Source organism: Heptranchias perlo, chromosome 6 (genome assembly GCF_035084215.1).
Source record: "Heptranchias perlo isolate sHepPer1 chromosome 6, sHepPer1.hap1, whole genome shotgun sequence".
NCBI lineage: Eukaryota > Metazoa > Chordata > Chondrichthyes > Hexanchiformes > Hexanchidae > Heptranchias > Heptranchias perlo.
In genome coordinates, this window is record NC_090330.1 from 92,019,114 (window position 1) to 92,038,852 (window position 19,739).

Below are 19,739 nucleotides of genomic sequence, written 5' to 3' on the forward strand. Positions count from 1 at the left end.
GCTCCTCTCCTTTGCCTGGATGATCCTTTGCGATTTTGTTTTATTACATATTTACCCGTAAGTTGCCATTGGTTGTAATGCATTGTTGAGTCCCGGTAAATTGATTATTGAGGCAAGTTGTTCAGCTAATCAAACGCAGCCTAGTGACACACTTTGAAGTAAGAATGTTGTATCTTTGCTCAGCTGTATGACGGCACATTTACTGCTTCCATAACATATTATATTCATATGCCACATTTTTCTGTATTCTGTTGGCTCTTGGTGTGGTTCAGGAAGGATTGAGAAAAGAATGTCTCATTCCTGTTACTGATGTATGTGTTTTAAGCAGCTCTTCAGATGCCCGTTTTACACTATTGTCCAAAATCAAAATGACCCCCCTGTAAATATACTGTTTATACTGAGTCCTGTTCATTTACCTGTTTAATGTTAAATAAACTGTCTGTTGGTTTATAGCCTGAGAAACATGTTTTACTGAAAAATACAGTATTGTCTGAAACTTGAGTAATTTGCATTGAATTTTCCACTTGTGTTGTTGCACTAGTGTCAGTACAAGGATTAGAAGAATGCCAATTCTCAGTCACTGCAAGGTTAAAGACAACACTGCTGAATGTGACATCCAACTAGGTTGTTTCCAATGAGGAGATCAGGCCACAGACTGTTTTATGACAACCAAAATAGAGAATCTCTCTTTCTCAATAGGAGATATGTTAAATAAATGATTTTGCAGCCTTTAAGAAGGGAATTTTTTTCATAATGTTGCACTAACTAGTAGTTGGAACCAGCAGAATCATTCAGAGATCACAAGCATGACTGGTACAATTGATGGTTTCTTATGAAGTTAGGATTAAAGCACATGTTTGGGGTAGCAAAGCAGTAATTTTGTTTGATTTTAACACTTGCAAAAAGTGCAAAAATATTCTGTTCCCAGAACATCTGTAACCTTGAAAAGCTCAACATTCACTGAAAATGGATAAATAATAACATAAAATATAGAACTTACTATTCAGCCATGGAGATAAAATCTTGCTCTGTGACTAACTGTTAAAATCATAGAATCATAGAAAATTTATGGCAGTGAGGAGGCCATTCAGCCCATCATGTCCACCCTGGCCGAAAATGAGCCACCCAGCCTAATCCCACTTTCCTGCACTTGGTCCCTAGCCTTGTAGGTTACAGCACTTCAAGTGCACATCCAAGTACTTTTTAAATGTAATGAGGGTTTCTGCCTCTACCACCCTTTCAGGCAGTGAGTTCCAGACCCCCACCACCCTCTGGGTGAAAAATTCTTTCCTCGGCTCCCTTCTAATCCTTCTACTAATAACTTTAAATCTATGCCCTCGGGTTATTGACCTCTCTGCTAAGGGAAATAGGTCCTTCCTATCCACTCTATCTAGGCCCTTCATAATTTTGTACACCTCAATTAAATCACACCTCAGCCTCCTCAGTTGCAAAGAAAACAACCCAACCTATCCAATCTTTACTCATAGCTAAAATTCTCCAGTCCTGGGAACATCCTCGTAAATCTCCTCTGTACCCTCTCTGGTGCAATTACAACCTTCCTGTAACATGGTGACCAGAACTGTATGCAGTACTCAAGCTGTGGCCTAACTAATGTTTTATTCAGTTCTAGCATAACCTCCCTGCTCTTATATTCTATGCCTCGACTAATAATGGAAAATATCCCGTATGTCTTCTTAACCACCTTATCTACCTGTACTGCTACCTTCATCTCCAAGGTCTCTCACTTCCTCTACACCTCTCAGTATCCTCCCATTTATTGTGTACTCCCTTGCCTTGTTTGCCCTCCCCAAATGCACTACCTCACACTTCTCCGGAATGAATTCCATTTGTCACTTTTCTGCTCACCTGACCAGTCCATTGATATCTTCCTGCAGTCTACAGCTTTCCTCCTCACTATAAACCACATGGTCAATTTTTGTATCATCTGCAAACTTCTTAATCATGCCCTACATTTAAGTCTAAATCATTGATACATACTACAAAAAGCAATGGACCTAGTACTGAGCCCCGCGGAACCCCATTGGAAACAGCTTTCCAGTCACAAAAACACCCGTCGACCATTCCTGCCCCTCTTTAAGCCATGTTTCTGTAATAGCTAAGATATCATACTGCCACATGTCTATCTGTGCCCTCAGCTCATCTGCCTTATTCACTATACTCCTTGCATTGAGGTATATACCTTTAAGCACTGACAAACTCCTTTGTTGTTTATTTTCTAACCTTTGTTTCCTCGCCTTCCAAACTCACTTACTAACTTTCTGCCTTCCATTTCCAGTTCTGCTTCTGCCCCATCTGAATCTACATTCAGGTTCCCATCTCCCTGCCAAGCTATTTGAAACCCTCCCCAACAGCACTAGCAAACCTCCCTGCAAGGATATTGGTCCCGGCCCTGTTGAGGTGAAACCCGTCTGGCTTGTACAGGTCCCACCTTCCCCAAAACTGATCCCAATGCTCCAGGAATCTAAAGCCCTCCCTCCTGCACCATCTCTCCAGCCATGCATTCATCTGCTCTATCTTCCTATTTCTATAATGACTAGCGTGTGGCACCGGGAGTAATCCGGAGATTATTACCTTTGAGGTCCTGCTTATTAATTCATTCCCTAGCTCCTTAAAATCTGCTTGCAGCACCTCATCCCTCTTTCTACCAATGTAATTTGTACTGATATGGACCACGACCTTTGGCTGTTCACCCTCCCCCCTCAGAATGTTCTGCAGCCGCTCAATGACACCCTTGACTCTGGCACCAGGGAGGCAACATACCATCCTGGAATCACATCTGCGGCCAGAGTTGCTCTCCTGACCTTTCTCCTCCCCCCATGTTAGATGTTAGATTTGGAGTTAATAACAACCTAAATTCTTAAATCTAAACTCTTCACTAAAGAACTTTTCATAAGATAGGTCAATATTTTGGTAATAGGAATCAACACAGTCTGAGTTAATGTGTTATTCTATCATCAAAGAACAATCAGAAATTTACCATTTTCATTCCTTGAATTTTACTATCTGCATCAGTGGTATAAAGGAAACTATTTACATCTTATGACATAAAAAAACAGATTACAAGGATACTTTGGACACACTGCCTCATAAAAGAATTTATATGTAATTATTATAAGGATGTACACTGCCTGTCAGAAGCTGAGGAAAACTTTAGGCAATCAAAATATCCCAGAAGTATTTTCACCCAGCACCAAAGAAAGGAATGAGAGAGCAATGCAAATCATCATGTGTAATAATCAGTACACTGAGAGACTCTCATATACTGTAGCAGGTAATGGACAGATTTAGAAATTTATGTAATGTCAAGCATTCTGATTATGGCAGTGTAACTATTTAATATAAATCTCAAACTAAGACTAAGATGATTGAAAGAACATGATGCATATATCTTGATATTTAATAGTTTTAAAATGTCCTCTTTACAAGCCTTCATTGGGTAGGTATTGAATATAAGACAAAGAGCATTGCCCATGGCTTGTTTTAATTTATTGTAGAAGTGTTAAAAGAACACTTCTGAGTTCATGTTTTATTACTAACCTGATAATTGTTTCATTAATTATTTCATAGCCTTTAACACATACAGAATTAACAAGTGCTATTTTTTGATTTACTTTATTCCAATTTAACTCTCACTTTATTAGTTACTTTGCTCTCAAACAATTATGCATTCCTGTATTGTTTCTAGTAAAAATGGAAAACAGTAGGGTACATTTTTAACTTGGAAATAAAAATTGGATGGTTTCTATAATGGGCTGCTGATCTGCAACATCAGTTTTACGCCTGAATGGCAAGTTGAAAATCTACCCCAGTGACTCAACTAATGAAGTGATGGACGTTTGTTTCCATGGGGTCGATTTTAACTGTTCCTGCCAGACAAGAAATAGATGGCAGCGGCTCGGCCGCCCAATTTACACCCTGCCCGATTTGCCTTTCCATTGACTTCAAGTTGCAAGTGTGCCCCACAGCAGCAACGGTTACAATCAACCCCCAAGTTTCATCTATGTATAAAGCAGGATAAAGCTACTTCAACTGCCTTTTATCACTATAATCTGTTTACTTACTTCTACTATTTTAAAATCCTAAGCTCAAAATTCTTAGGGCTGTAAGGTATATCATTACTTTTAGCCCTTTCGGCACAGAGCTGTGTGCACTGGGAACACATATAATAATTTGTGTGTGTGCCCAATTCACAGCCCTCATGACTTTCATCCATTACTTTTAACAAAACTATAGAAGTACTTTTTATAAAAGCCATATATAACCCAAATAATTTGATGGCAAAATTTTATTAAACATGCAATGCACTTTTAATGTACCCAATACACTGTAATAAAAACATTTTCCACTTATAACTTATTTGAAGAAAATATATCAACGTATACTGGCTGTCTTATTCTAAGCAAACTAGATCCTGGTTCCCACAAAAAAACAAACACCAAACCGTAATCTTTTCTGCTTATGCTGGTAAGCCATGTTTATTCATGTCCTTGTTTCAGACATGTTTTAAGTCTGGTTGTATCTTGGACAAAAAAAATCACATTTGATTCATTTGAACAGTCACTTTGTTAGTCCCCACTGCTTGCTCAAACTAATCCCTTAATGCCTAAACAAAAAATATTCATGTACAAAATGCTAAAATTTTTACAACTCATTTCAAAGGAATAATAATGTTAATGTTACAAAAGCAAAAAAAACTGTGTAAACAGAAAGCAGAGGTTATTCAATTGTAAGAAAACATAAAACGGATCTGGCTATTTTGAGTCGCAGATATAATGCCACTAGTGTGGTTAGTCGGACTCCACCAGCTGTCTGCACTGCTCAAGGTGTTGCAGTTTCCAGTGCTCCTTTCTCTGATTACTGGCTTCTTTCCCTCCGACCCCCGGCTTCTGTCAATATTTCAGATTCCTGGCTCCAACGAGAGAGAGTGTCCTAAACTGAGCTGTGTTGTGAGATTGGAGTTTGCATTTGTAACAAACTGCTTAGCTCTTTGAAACAACAGATTCAAATTTACTACACTCCAAAGAGCTGCCACATCAGTCACCATACTCCTCGGAGCATGGAAAATTTGAATATTTCAATGTTAATTCATACATGCTGCCTCCGAAAACTCCCTTAATCTCTGCATGCTGATGCTTTAAACCCACAAACAATGACATAAATTTCTTGGCATAAATGCAAGTATATATGGCATTGTAATGAAAAATTAATAACTCATTGGTGGAATAGTTTGTAGAAACTGTTGTGGAGTTAATAAACTGGTTTTGTCTCCTGACATGCACATGTGACATAAGCTTCAATGTTTTGAGCATAATTTTGTTGGCAGTTCTGGCAATGATGCAGAGCCTTGCGGCTAAATAGGGATTTTCTTCCTTTTTGTGAAGCCGTTATGCACAAGTATTGTGCAATCCACAACTGGGATTCCAGATTGTTCATCAGTTATATCAGTTAAGCAGCAGTTTAGTTGTTTTCCATATGTGGATGAAATATTGTGGATATATGCCCCTTCGACATTGAAGCATGAGTCTTAAACTATTAGTCCATCTACAGATCATCTCAGTCACCATTAGCTTTCTGATTTTTGTACCTGTCCTTCTGCGACATACCTAATGTGACTGACTGAGGAAAATGGATGCATTTAACACTAGAGAGTTCAGGAATCAGATCTAATTGGAAAGTGATTTATTTTTGTGTTGCTTAATGATAGCACTTGATTACTGAATAAACCTATGTATATTATTGCATTGCAAAATTTGATTTTATGGGAGCCAGCTACATATTGTAGATGACATCTAATTATTCAGTATTTTTATGTAAATAGAATCAATTTAACCTTGTCAAAGTTATCAAAGATTTGTTAAGTCCATTGAAGAACACTGCTATTTTAATCTAGAAGCATGTATTTAAACATTTAGTAAAACTCTGCTATTAATACTTCAATTAATTTGACATAAGAACATTAGAATTAGGAGCAGGAGTAGGCCATACGGCCCCTCGAGTCTGCTCCGCCATTCAATAGGATCATGGCTGATCTTCTATCTCAACTTCACTTTCCTGCCCTATCCCCATAATTCACAAAAGTTTACTTTTGAAAGATAGTGATACGTGACATTAAAGGTTGATAATAAGCAATTTTCTGGTAAAAGTCTTTCTGGTAAAATTGTTCTTTTGGACAAATAACAGAAAAAGGTCTTCAGCAATTTCAATACACCTGCTATGAACAAATAAACTTTCCATTGTGATGAAATTCTGATATGATGCACTGGTAATGCAGAAAAAAATCTTGTAACGACCAAAGTCAATTTCTAGGTCTTTGTGTGTTGATTTTTTTTTGCTTTAGCTTATGGGGCTGGCAATACGATCCCGGGCAGTAGCTCCGGGCACACTGTGCCCAAAACTGTACACAATAGAAAAAATGTTGCTACCGCCTGTATGGGACATGTAAAACTTACCCTAAACCGTCAACTTTGCCCTACAATCTTGTACAGTTACATATTATCTCCTTGTTTTGTATCCATGCCTCCAAACACAAAACCAAGGATTCTGTTTGTCTTTCTATGGCCTTATCAACTTGTGTTGCCGCACTTAATTAACTGTGTACCTTTGCTCCTCTACTCTGTTGAAAATCTTACCATGTAAGTTGTATTTCCTTTCACCTAGTTTTATTTCCAAAAGGTGTTACTTCAAACTTTTAAAAATTGAACAGCATCTGTTACCTACCTGCCTAACGTACCAATCTATCTATGTCCTCCTGTTGTTTTTCACAATCCTTCTCACATTTTATCATACCACAATCTTGGTGTCATCAATAAATATTGTCCCCATAATTTTTAAATTCAGATTATTTAGATATATTATATATATATATATATATATATATATATACGGCTGGTCATTTACCTGATTGCTGTTTGTAGGAACTTGCTGTGTGCAAACTGGCTGCCGTGTTTCCTACATTACAACAGTGACTACACTTCAAAAATCCATTGGCTGTAAAGCGCTTTGGGAGTCCTGAGGTCATGAAAAACACTATATAAATGCAAGTTCTTTCTTTTTCTCTCTCTCTCTGTATATTTATATATAGATGTGGCTGGATGGGATTGTGGATGGGTGGATGGATGGATGGGTGGATGGATGGATGGGTGGTTCCAACGCAGACCTCTGGAACACCAGTCACCATAACTTTCCAGTCAAAGGAACTTCATTTTACCCCTACCCTTTGCTTTCTGCCCTTCAACAACCTCTCTATTCATGTGGCATTTCCATTAATTCCATGTAACATTCTCTTTGCCTCCTTTGCAGTACTCTATCAAATGCTTTTTGAAAACCCATGCAAACCATACCCACTGCATTTATTTTATCCTGTTATTGTTTAAAAAGAATTCTGTAAGGTTGGTTAAGGACGGAATGTCTTTTAGAGATCCATACTGACTGGTTCTGATTAATTAATGTTTGATTTCATCCCATAAAACTCCAGAACCTGGAAATGTCCTCAATTTGACTGCTGATTTTGGGTGGTACTGTGGTGCATGGGGAACCATTCCTCCACATCCTCCCTAGTTGCTGCCACTTTTGGGATTTTCTGCCAAAAGTGAAAATTGACATTGAAAGTAGGCATTAATGATAGAGAAATATTGCATTTTCAGTTTTACCACCACAGCAATGTTGGATGCTAGTAACACCAGCATAGTGTCCAGCAATGCTAAAGGCTAGTGAAAGGCCCTTTAAATATTAAATTGCAACCCCCCCCTCCCCCAAAGTATGGAATCAATTGATTCATTCCTTCTGGCCATGATTCTAAAATTTTAGAGAGCAAAGGCCCATCTGCTTTCACTGCCCCTTCCCAACAGGTGTCTGAGGCCTGCAGCAGCCATTTTCCACCCAACCCTGGGGTAGTCTCCCCTGTGAAAGTGGGAATACAACTTTGAGCTTGACTAAAACATGCAAATTAGGTTAATCCCAGTGAACTTTGACAGGGTCAGAACTAAATGGATCTGTGGGTGGAAAGTCCAACTCACTACAGTGCTGATGGCCAAAGCTCCTGCTAAGGAAAACCTGGGCCTAGTAGTTTACAAACAACCAGAATAAGATTACCTGGGCCTAGTAGTTTACAAACAACCAGAATAAGATTACCTGACATATAATTTCCTGTCTTTTCCCTGATGAGGGGATTGACATTTGTCAGCTTCAAGTACTCTGGTACAATTTTGCTTTACATGGAATTCTAGGAATTTATAGTCAGAGCTTCAGTTATTTCTTCCCTACTTTCCAAGATGCTCAGATAGAAAACATCAAGTCCTTGTGATTTGTTTATCTTTAGTTTAAGTAAGTTCTTTAGTACCGTCTCTCTTTGAATAATAGCCTACATTACTTGTTCTGCACCCTGCTCTGGTGGTTCTACATGCCCAATATCCATCTCTGTGAAAAATGAGATAAAGCCCGAAATTTCCTGTGGTGGCATAATTGGAAAGTCACGCTGAAATTTCCATTTGTTGTTACGCCCATTTTGCCGACAGCAATTTACACGGACATTTCCTGCCAATTTTATTCTTAAAAATCGTCATAAACAAGCAGAAATATTTGGGGCCTAAAATTTTGGGCGCAAATTTACATCCATTTTAAACCTTTGTAATTGCAGGAAATTCACGTGTTGCACTCTCTTCCTTGGGGGGGGGGTGGTGGCGGTGGTGGTGGTGGGGGAGAGAGTTCAGAGCCATGAAAATGAGCTGCAAAGTGTCTTGGTAAATGGGTGTAAAACATCCAGGAAGATCAGGCATATCGTAAGTATGACTGTACATGTCCTTGGGCACAAATTCACAGGAAATTCCAGGCCAAAGTATTTATTTAACATCTCTGACTTTCCCTCAATTTTCACTACAATCTTACCTCCTTCATCTCTTAGTAGCCTTATCCCACATTGAGTATCCGATTACTACTAATGTACTTATAAAAGGCCTTTTTTTCCCTTTTTTTTGCTATTTTCTTTCATATTCCATCTCTCATTTGGTAGCTTTCTTTTATATTCTCTACATTTGTCCTGGCTTTCATTTGTATTATTTGTCCTTTAAGCACTAAATGCTTTTTTTAGTTTTAAATTTGATCTAATCTTCCTATGCATCCTTGGAATCCTAGCCTTTGATACACTCCACTTTTCCCTTATGGAATATATTGATTTGTACCATTCCATCTCCTGTTTAAATATTTCCCAGTGTGCATCTATGGCTCTGTTAGTCAATTTTTCCTTCCATTTAATCTACGCAAACTCCCTTTTATCTCATTATAATTTGCTTACATCACTGTGCATACGGGCTTTGTAGGCTCCAACATCCCATAATGCATAGAGGCAGTACCTGATTTGCAGCAGTAAAACAGGTGTTGAAAGTCACATTTTCAGCTCTTATAAGTAAGCAAAACCTAATCATTATATTGTACTACATAGAGCTATAGTAGGAATAGAATTGTGCAGAGGTAGCATTTGACATGATGGCACTCCCGAAAAAGAAGTGTACATTCCTGGAAATGTCCAAGTTAAGAAAAGTCATGGTTTTACAGAAAGTCTCTCTTTTGAGCCAATACACATTTTCTTCCCTTAACATGTTTTAATTTAACAAGAATTGCTTCATTAACTGAAACTATTTATAGATTATAATTAAACAAGACGTAACCTAAATATTCAAAAGCGGTTTGAAATATTAAAAATAAAGTATCAGAAACAGCCATCAGGGACCTGCTTCTAAATAGGTACTCATACATCTCTTGTTGTGCTCTGCGAAAAGATTTCCTTGCTTACACTTATCCCACAATGCCTCAATGTGTCAGCTTAGGTTAGTGTGGGCAAATTGAACAATATTGATATTTTTGCAGAGAGAAATAAATAATTGGGGAATCCTCAGAGCACTAATTGTAGAAAATGTACAAATCTTTGTTATTAATCTTAGAAGGCCTTAACACCTCAGTATTTTATATTCACTAGTCTTCGTACACTAAGCACCTCAATAGGCTAGAAGACCAATCTAATAAGTTTCAATTACTTAAATTACATAGGTTCAAATCTGGGACTTAAGTTTGTCTTTAATGCAGCAATGGACATATACCAACTGACTCTTGTCATGTCCTTTGTGCGTGCCTGGAACGTCTCTGTGGTGCAACTTTTGATGGCAACAGTGACCTTCATTGTCAGTGTTCATGTGGTGCAGCTGTTGACTGTGTCTGCAGGTCCTCGTGGAGCAGGTGATCATCTCAGCTATTGCACTCATTCTGTGTGGCTGAAAAGTCCTCTCTCCAATTCCTTTTTGACAATGCTGCTCTGATATATTCAAATCTTTATATGACCAACCCTTACTCTGAACCAAAGTTTGGGATTCACTTTTCTCTTGGATTCCCACCCAATGTACCTCTGCACAATTTTCTCATAATGGGATTTTAACAGTGTCTTCACACTCCTTAACAGGCCTTTTACAAGCAATGCGGCTTTATTTTGTTTCGCTAATTTACTTACAACCAATTCAGGCTATGAACGTCGTTTACATCATTTCTCAAGAACCCCCACCAAAATTCATCCACTTAGATCTATTGTTATATCAACAACAACAACAATGACTTGCATTTATAAAGCACATTTAATGTCGGAAAACATCCCAAGGTTCTTCGCCAAAGCATAATCAGATAAAAATTGACTCTGAGCCAAAGAAGGAGATATTAGGAACGGAGTCTAAAATTTGGTCAAAGAGATAAATTTAAGGAGGATGTTAAAGGACAAGAGAGAGGTGGAGAGGCAGAGAGGTTTAGGGAGTGAATTCCAGAGCTTAGACAGCTGAAGGCACAGCCGCCAATGGTGGGATGAAGGGAGTGGGAAATGTGGAAGAAACTAGAGTTGGAGGATTCCAGAGTTCTTGGAGGATTGTAGGGCTGAAGTAGTGTCAGCTAACATGGAGCTATGTCTTTGTATAATGTCGCCGAAGGGTAGCATGTAGATGAGGCACTAGAACAGGCCAAGGATAGATCCTTGAGGGACTCCAGAGGTAACAGTGCTAGGGCAGGAAGAGAAGCCTTCTTTGGAGATGGTCTGGTTATGGTTTGATATATAAGAGTGAAACCAAGCGAGGGCAACCCCAATCAACTGGACAACAGAGGAGAGGTATTGGAGGAGGATAATGTGATCAACCATGTCAAAGGTTGCAGAGAGGTTGAGAAGAATGCAGAGGGATAGTGCACCACAGTTACAGTCACAAAGGATGTCATTTGTGACTTTGATTAATGTTGTCTTAGTGCTGTGGCAGAGGCAGAAACCTTATTGGAGAGTTGCAGGAAGAATGGGCATGAATTTGGGAGGCGAATGGGGTCAAGACTGCAGGAGGTGAGTCTCATGAACAAGATGAGCTCGTAGAGGGCATAAGAGGAGATAGGAGAGAAACTGGAGAAAGACACGTGTTCAGGTCTAGGACAGGGGGTAACCTTGGGGGAGGTTCAGCTTCATGGGCAAGGGGAAGGCAGAAGCACCTGAACAGATGGTCTCAATTTTAGTGACAAAGAAGCCTATGAGCTCCTCACACTTGTTGTTGGAGGTGAGTGTGTTGCAGGCAGGGGAGAGATGTCTAAGGAAATGGTTAGTAATGAAGAAAAAAAGCTGGGGGTTTTCTTTCCGTTCCAGGATGATCTTGGAATAGTGAGCTGTTTGGGCAGATTAATAGCAGATGAAAAGTCTGTTGCTGTTTTTTACTGATCTTACTTGTTTAATTTTTCACTCAAATTAAGATCCAAGGGAGAATATACCCCTTGGGACTATTCACATCACATGTTTTACTGTGTCTACGTATGATATAGATTCCAGGGCAAAAAATAGAAATCTAGAATAGTGCAAGAGCCTTCATTTGTGAAGAGTAATATGAAGAGTTCACTGAATACATTTGCTATTTTCCTGATCCTTTAGAATATTTCTACCTATCAGAATAAATTTTACCAATTTGTGGTCCCAGCGTAAAGCCAAGAGTTCATATTGGTAATTTAGGCTAGTGGGTCCTGCAACATTTTCCATTTTTAAGATTAATTGATGAATGTCCTACAGGGCTTGCTGACCTCTGTGCCTGAATGATTAATATGCGCTGCTGATGAACATAGCTCTGTGCCATGAGTGCAAATTCATAAAATCTGTGCCATAGGGTCTTATTTACTTCTGTGTGTAAAGTTTAACAAAGAAGAGTGTACATTTTCCCACAATCTGCTCATGTAGCAGTCTTGCTTGACAGGAGTACAAATTAAATTATCGGGTGCAGATGCTGTGCAAAATTGAGAGAACCAAGAATCAGGCACCAGACGTGAATAAACAGATGAGCAAGAACTGACTAAAGACTTTTCTTCTCATTTTCACATGAGAATCACTTTCTTGCTCCCAAGCTAAAAAGCTTTACAAATGTTGGCCAAAAATGCTTTTGAAATCCTTGTTAAAGGGGCTATCAAGGGAAACCCCAACGGTTTTTCACAGGAGAGGATAAATGTAAAAATTAATTAAAGTACTCATAGTCTTATTTGTGGGTTACTTTTATTATTTCAACAGAAAGTAAAATTGGATGGGGTGTATAACGGGTGTCCAAACGAAATCTGCCCATCTCTGCCAGGTGAGTTAGGTTAAAATCAAAGCTAAAGTGTCAGTATCTAGTCTGCTATTTTATTCAGGTGTGGGTAATGGCACTTGATGCTATGGTGAATGTTACTCTACATCCTGAAGACCAAGCTCTACGGAATGCATTATTAGTACCGAAGCATATTTATCAACTTCCATATTGTGTTTTAATTACATTATGTTGTACTTGTGCATTATATGATTAATATGGTGTTTATCAGGCGATCCGTGGGCCATTATCCTTCATAACAAATGAAAATTAGATGGGTTACATAAAGGACATGCGATCTACCCCACCAGATTACCTTGCAGAGAGTGAAAACGAAACTCTACCCCCATGCAAGTGGATCTGGGTTTAGTTATAGATTCTGACATGCAATTAGGCAATGTCTTGCAGCAAAAGCTGTCTGTTCTGTGAAAAGCCACCGGCAGTATATAACATCAGTGCCATCAGCAATGGAAACCTCAGGCACCCAAGCAATGGACACTATTGGAACATCTCTCGAAAATGCTCCTACAGATTATGTGGTTTGTTGAAGTCCACGGTACAAAAGGTGATGAAAAACATTATTCACATTCTTGGAAGCACGTTATGGACAGCAATCAAGGAGGGATTTAGACACCTCATGGGCAGTGCAATGGTCTCACCACATGGTGATCAGTGATTGCAACCAGTACTCAGTATTCAGAAATGGCGACCAGTAGTGGCATGCAAACAAATGTACAGGAACAGCTGGATGGCTTTCAACGAGTTTTACATGGGAAAAATTAATATAATGAGGGAATGAAGTAATAATGTGTAATTTTGTATGTTTCATGTTAATTGATATTTAAAATAAGTTTTTGTGTTATGTTAATGTTTGTGTGGTGAAGTAGATTTTTTATCATCAGGTTTGCTGATTACTGTTCTGCAATGACTGGACATGATAAGTTTGGAGAATACTGTTGCTCCCAAATCTTATTAAGTCTCTCCTTTGACTAGCTGGTTCTCTAAGTGTTCTCCATGGTTTCTTCCAATGTGTGTACTTATCTGTATTAAATTTCATCTGCCATAGTTCTGCCCATAGTATTATCTAGGTTCTTCTATAATTTCACAACTGCTTCATCAGATTGAACTGCCCCATTCTCAGTTTAGTATCATCTGTGAAATTGCCCAACATGTGCATTCATTGCACGACCAACACAGGGGTCTGAAAATCCCAGGAGGAGGCCCTATCCATCCTCAGTGCTGAGATCGCGTTGGGCAGCTTTTAGCTTTTGAGCTGCGTTGCTGCCTCTGGAGGATTTACATGGTTATGCAACTTCCGTGGGAGGAGGAAGTGAGGTGGTAGCTATTCAATCTCAGAGGATCCCCTTAGATTGCACAGACCCTGTACCTCTATGCAGGCAAAAAAAGATAGACCTGCAACTAAAGTGGCTGCCTGGTTATGACCACTTTCTGGCTCAACATAGGTCATTTGAATGGAGTGGTTGGTGACACAAATGTTGCATTGCTTTGAGATGCAGCTCCCTCATCTGGACCTGCTCCTGCAATGCCAATACGCTGGGCGCTCCCTCAGAATGTCCTATGATTTGTGTTGGAGCAATCTGCAGAATTGCATTGAGGTTGTTGAAGGCCTGTGTCAGGGTTCTTTGCAGCTGATTCCCCAGCAAGGCAAACTAATTGGACATTAGAGCCCAAGGTCTTTATAGCAGTTATAAAATTCCCCAGAGAACCCATAGGTACACCAGGGTCTCTGTTAAGGGAGAACTCTGCTGCAAGTGGCTGTGGGAGTGCTGTATGCTTCAGATTGGACTGCACTAGTGTGAAGTGGTCAGACAACACTCCACAAAGGTGGATTCCTCCACAGCAGCTGTCATATTTTGCAGAACAACATTCTTTTGAATTTTGACCCTGGATGACACCAATCCTGGAAATCAGCATCTCAGAGCAGCCCTGAGCTGGTCCTCTGCTCAGCACTTCCCTGCTCTTCTGCTGCCACTTCGACCAGCTCCCCCTCACTCATGCTCCATTCTTCCATTAATGCTCACTCCTCAGTCTATGTTTAAATCCACTGGGGTAGATGTACCAGTGCTGGTGCCTTCACAGTGGTGCTGTGTGTTGTAACGTTGTAGGATTTGCATCTTGGAGGGCAGTTGCTACCAGCTCCTTGTGGACCCACGTAGAAATGGAACAGGAACATGTATTACAGTGGAATCAGTAACATGCTTTTGTAACAAAGGTGACTTGTCAATATATGGTATGACTTGCTGGTGTAGTGCATGCTATGTTAGTGAATGACAAAGTGCTTGATTGTGTGAAAGATTAGGGGCCTACCATCACCTTTTCAGGCAACCAGGGATGGGCAATAAGTGTGGCTTTGCCAGTGTTGACCTTTTCCCATGAACAAACATGAAAAAAAAGAATAAGTATCAATGATGGATACTGGCCTGCAGATGCATGATACTATTGTTCATGACCCTTGCCAATTGCCTCAACATATTTTGGCCCCATTATTTCAAGGATAATTTCTTCAAGCCAGGTGGTGTACTTCCTATTTCCCATGTCTGTTCTCTGTTACAGCCTTCTTTTTCCCATAATCATAAACACGTTGGTGAAGTGCTGAAAGTTTGAAGAGCTATCCTTGCTTTTAACATGAACAAGCAAATAGTGTGCATTAGTTGATAATAAGCTTTCCTAATGTTAATGCCTTGAAAGTAAACATCTGAGGTTTGGATTTAAGTATATCCATTTGATGTTAATATGGGACAACGTTAAAGCTGAAAAAACATTCAAAGAACATGGAGGATCTAGACTTCCTCTTGTGTTACAGATACAAGTCAGTATAGTAAGTAAGCAATTTATTTGTTTTGGTAAATGTTAATCTGTATTTAATTTACTGCTGAAGTGTTTTGCTGAATGCCATCCCTTGTAAGAGATCTATGAGATACAAAACCAAAGGATGAAGTTACACAAGAAGTTAATCATTGTTTGATTATAGTATGAAGATTGTATGATTTAATGGAATCCCTGAAACGTCCCAAAGTCCAGGGGTGGGAGGAGCAGAAAAAATAAATTTCAAAGAATACTTTGATGAAACGCAATAGGCCTCTCTCCTCCCTCCTCACCAATACACTTTGTGGAGCTTTCAGCATTACTTGGAATAAAAAGCTCCCCCCTGAAAAATGTAAAGACCTGATGTGCCTGAAACTTCCTGCACCCCTGTAAGGTTAGGACACGAGCCCGCCAAGTTCACATCTGAAGACCTTTGCTGGGATTCATCTTTTCGGGGTGGAGTTCCAGTGAGGTGGGACTTCCACCCCCTCCTCCGGTTCTGCCCCATCCATGACCCATTTTCCTGGGTTAATGTTCATCCCATATGCACAGAAGAATGCCAAGTGGGCTCCTGTCACCAAGAAGCAGCAAGCCAGTGTAAGAGCAAAAAATCCTGGCAATGCTGCAGCGAGGATGCCACTGCAACACCAGAATAGGTAAGGATGGTCTTTAAAAGGCAGAAGCAGTGAAGGCTCCCAAAGAAGAAATTGACTAGGACTGAGATCGAGGCCTTTAGCAAGTAAGTGCTGGACTTGACTTGGGGATCTTAAGGCCTTTCACACTGCTTCTTGGGGCTTACCACCACCTTCCACATGCTGGCACTGGGAAGCAGCAGTATGTGGGGCAAACGGAAGGGAAATGCCCCGGAACTGGGCCGGCCTCCCTCCCCCACTCCCGATTGCTATTTTCATGTGGTGGGCAGGGAAGGAGCCCACCACATGACCCTGGTAGGGGCGGGTAGTGGGATATCCCAGTCAGGGTGGTGAGGTGGCAGTAGATCTCACCCATACCACAGCAGGAGACACCGTCCCAAATCCTGGGGATGGAGTCATCTGCATGTCCAAGATGGACATGCAGATGACTCCATCCTGAGCCTGCAAGAGCACATCAGCAGTTCCCATCCCGAACCGCCGGCAGAATGGTGGAACTGTGCCATGCCATCCCAATGATAGAGAGGAAGCCCAGTAAGGCTCCAACGATAGCATAAGGGGCAGAATTTCCCAGTGAAAACCCCAGGCGTGCCTCCTTGACATAGAGGGGATGGGTGAAAGATCAATTTTCTCCCCGCCACCCCCCTGCCCCGTACTGTTGGAAAATATCTGCAAGCAAAAAACGGGGTGGAATCGTAATGGAACCGTCCCACATTCCAGCCACAAGCAGCTGATCCATTTGCTCTCTGTCCTTGATCTGGGCCAGAATTTCAGAGCTGTCGTTTTTTACACATTTTCAAAAGAAAACTATTTTTCAGTTACTTGTTGGATTTTTGTGTAGTTTTTCAGTAATTATGCTGAGTATTCTATAGTTAGTGCTTTTTTGAAGTTTCAAGTGTTTCTTTTCACCTTTTCAGTTTTAACACAGACCTAGAGCCATATTTATTGGTCCAGAAACTAAAACAGAAATCACGTTTTGTTCCCTAAATTATACATTGCATTTTGCACAATTTTCACTGTTATCAAATTTGTCCTGCACTGATACAGTTGTAACAGTACAAACTGAGGAGCGTATGTTAAACATAAGAATCATTGGCATAAAGTGGAAAGAAAAGAATCACAGAGCCAATCTAAAGTTCTTCCCTGTAGTTTGAAAAAAGCAGTTTCTCCAGATCAAAAGGATTTTGTGATTCCTATGGAAATTGATCTGAATATATGCCAGTTCCCTGATTGTTATGGTGCTGTTGAAGTATTAATGGACAATTACCTGCACTATACTAGGGAATTTAGGATTGGAAAGCTAATTTAAAGATTGAGATTACAGATTAAATTCTTCAGTTGACCTCCTCTCCTCAGCTTCTTTGTACAGTACTGGTGAGTGCATTATCAATACTCAATCTCAGACTCAGCTACTGTTTGATCTATTAGCTTGTTTTTCTGGTTCTTCATGGGTTTGAAAAATCACTACACAGTCTCAGGCAGTATTGCTCCATTACTGCTAACATACTAAAGGATGTGATAAATTGACACTTCAGACAGTGTGATGGTATCCTCTGGTTGTCATAGTATCTCCTCTACCTCATCATTTTCAAGATATGTGCCTCTAAATTTACCCCTGTCCTCTGCCGTCACTAAAATCTCTCTTACTCCCAGACCATTTATTGTCTCCTTGGAAATTTGCTGATGTTCACTTTCCCTAAGAAATAAGTGCCTGCCATTTTCTTCAGGGGTTGCTCCGATCAGCCGCTGTAACTTTGGCGAACGATTGGCAGAAACCCTCTTTATACCGTGTAAGTAATCAATTTGATCTGTCATAACCTGATGGCTATATCTTCCCAAGTGTAATACAATGACTATTTGGGCCACCTAACTTGTGGAGTCGTGATGGTAAATTGTGTATAAAATGATGGACAGAGACAGGAGTCACAGTAACAGAAACAGAAGCCCCGATTTTAAGTTGAGACGGGAATCAGGCAGGCGGGGGCTGAGGCCCAGGAGATTTTAACTCCCAGGTCTCACCTGCATGCCCCAGGGGGAAACAGCAGCTGGCTGGCAGGTGGGAACAGTATGTCAGGAGACAGGAAGCCACTGGCGGGGAACAAAGGAACGATCCCTAGCACTTAGGTAAATTGTGGGGAGGGGGTTTCAGAAGGGCCCTGCAATCAGGATGGGGGGGAAGCCTGGTGGAGAGGAGGCCAAAAATTTTCCTCGTAGGGCCAAAAGTTGTACTCCTAATCTTTCTGGTCTCACAAGGAAAATTTTAAAAAGTTAAAAAGATTTAACTCTTTTAACTTCTTCTCGCCCTGACTTTTCTCTCCTATAGCTGCCCCTGGCGGGAGAGTCACAATGGCCTCTCCGCTCAGGCCACTGATTAAAATAGCAGTCATGCCCTGATAAATTCATAGGAACATAGGAACTGAAATTAGCCATTCAGCCCCTTGAGCCTGTTCTGTAGATCATTTAGATCATACTTAATCTATTTACCTGCCTTTGTTCCATATCCCTTGATACCCTTACCCAACAAAAATATATCGATCTTAGTCTTGAAAATTTCAATTGACACCGCATTCACAGCCTTTTGGGGGAGAGCGTTTCAGGTTTCTACTAGCTTTTGTGTGAAAAAGTACTTCCTGAGCCTGATCTGCATATTTAAAGAAGGACCTCGCCATTTTCCTTCAGTAAGCAGGTTAAAATTGAAGACTGCAGTAAGGGAGCAGGACCTCAGAGGATAACTCTTCCAGATGATTTTAATTGCCTACACACCTGGTTTTCTCCAGCTGGGCAGGGTCACAATTGCCCCTGGAGACTTTATTTAATTGCACACTGATCTTTCTTTCTGTATTCCTACAATATTGCAAATATATAATAACACAATATAGTCCTAGACCAACATTACCTTTCTACAGCTACACTTCTATCAGGTACTAACTGTACAGTGCTCCAGCATCCAGACCATCTTGTGCAGCTAATGCAGAGTTAAGGGGAGCTGCATATAAAGGAATTGATCCTTCTTGATTCCTCCCAACCAACTTCAAGCAATTTTAAAGGCAATTGCAAAAAACAGAGATTGAGAACTACTATACATGTCTTTTTTCTGTATGCTGAGGAGGTGAAAGCCAAAGGTTTCAAGGGCCCCTCTACCTACTCTACCAATTCTGATACAGCACTTGTTATACTTCTGTTCATTTCTCCCAGCTTTCTCAAAAAGTGTCATTTGCAGCACAAGTCCTTCAGTAAGGTACCAAAGGCCATCAGACACTTTCCACTATAAGCTGACTAACTGGGATAGATATATTATTTTCTGAACGTGAAATGTAGTTGCTAGCAGGCCTTACAGACATTAGGAGCCAGTGTTTGTGGACCACTGGAAGTCTTTGAAAGGCTGGTTTCCCAGCCTGCACCAGCTTTAATATTTTAAAGATTCACTACATTCACTTGAACCCTCAACTCTAATTAATTTGATAGGACAGTGATTACTATAATTATATTTTGTGCCAAGCTTCTGGGAATATTTCCACACCTTAACAAATCCTCCATGTTCATGCAACAGGCCGTAATTTGCAGATTTTATAAAGCTGTTAATGACCTTTTGTAAGGTTTTGAGGGAGCCCTACTTTCTCTGAGACAGTTGCTGTTT